Source organism: Sinocyclocheilus anshuiensis, unplaced genomic scaffold, assembly GCF_001515605.1.
Source record: "Sinocyclocheilus anshuiensis isolate Anshui unplaced genomic scaffold, SAMN03320099.WGS_v1.1 C32408428, whole genome shotgun sequence".
NCBI lineage: Eukaryota > Metazoa > Chordata > Actinopteri > Cypriniformes > Cyprinidae > Sinocyclocheilus > Sinocyclocheilus anshuiensis.
Window position 1 is genome coordinate 1 of NW_015616039.1, and position 950 is coordinate 950.

General features: G+C 46.7%; 1 pseudogene; it reads left to right on the forward strand.

Moving 5' to 3' along the window:
- The first annotated feature begins 542 nt into the window (after positions 1-542).
- On the forward strand, positions 543-942 carry LOC107682617 (histone H1-like; annotated as a pseudogene).
- Positions 943-950: the final 8 nt, after the last annotated feature.

The window sequence follows — 950 nt, forward strand, 5'->3', positions numbered from 1 at the left end:
AAAAAAACTGCAGCCATAAAGCAGTGAAACACACAAGAAGCAGCAGTGATGAAGAGCAGTTACACTGACAGATGTGCCGTGTGCTTCGAGCTGCCCAAAACAACTTCTGAATGTAACCCTCTATAAGTCCCTCAGTGACGTTTCTTTCATTAAAGCCATTGCCAAAGTGCTTATTCAACACATGGAGGAAAAGACCAGTCATTTACCATGATTATTACACAAAAATCATGTGAAATGTAGACGCAACCTTGTCCATTCCCACTTGCACGTTGTGGATTTGAACTGACGTTGGTCAAATAAATCTTCACTATTTTGGGCTGTAAATGAAGTTCAGTACCTTTACTCAATGTGTACGGTGGTTTTACTCTGCCAAACAATTTACCACTTCAGTTTTGCTCCAAATATGAGAAGAGAAAACACAAGAACGAACGGCTCGTGCAGGAGCACAAACACTGAGCAGAGCAGATTGAGTCTACATGGTTCTCATGCTGTTGTTAAATGCGCAGCGCCGCCCAGCAGTGGCTCATTGTTGATCAGTCAGTTTGTGTTTGAGTCCAGATTCGATCAGAGAGATCATGGCAGAAACAGCTCCAGCAGCTGCAGCGACTAAAGCGGCCAAGAAGAAATCAGCAGCTAAACGCAAGAGAACGGGCTGTGTCCACATCTAAGGAGAGGAGCGGTGTGTCCCTCGCCGCCCTGAAAAAAGCGCTCGTTGCCAGTGGCTACGATGTGGAGAAGAACAACTCTCTCGTCAAGATTGCCGTTAAGAGTCTGGTGACTAAAGGCACCCTGGTCCAGACCAAAGGAACCGGCGCCTCTGGCTCGTTCAAACTCAACAAGAAACAAGACGAGACCAAGACAAAACCCACCAAGAAAATCGCTCTAAAGCCAAGAAGCCCGCAGCCAAGAAACCTGCTGCCGCTAAGAAGCCCAAAAGAAGAAGCCCACTG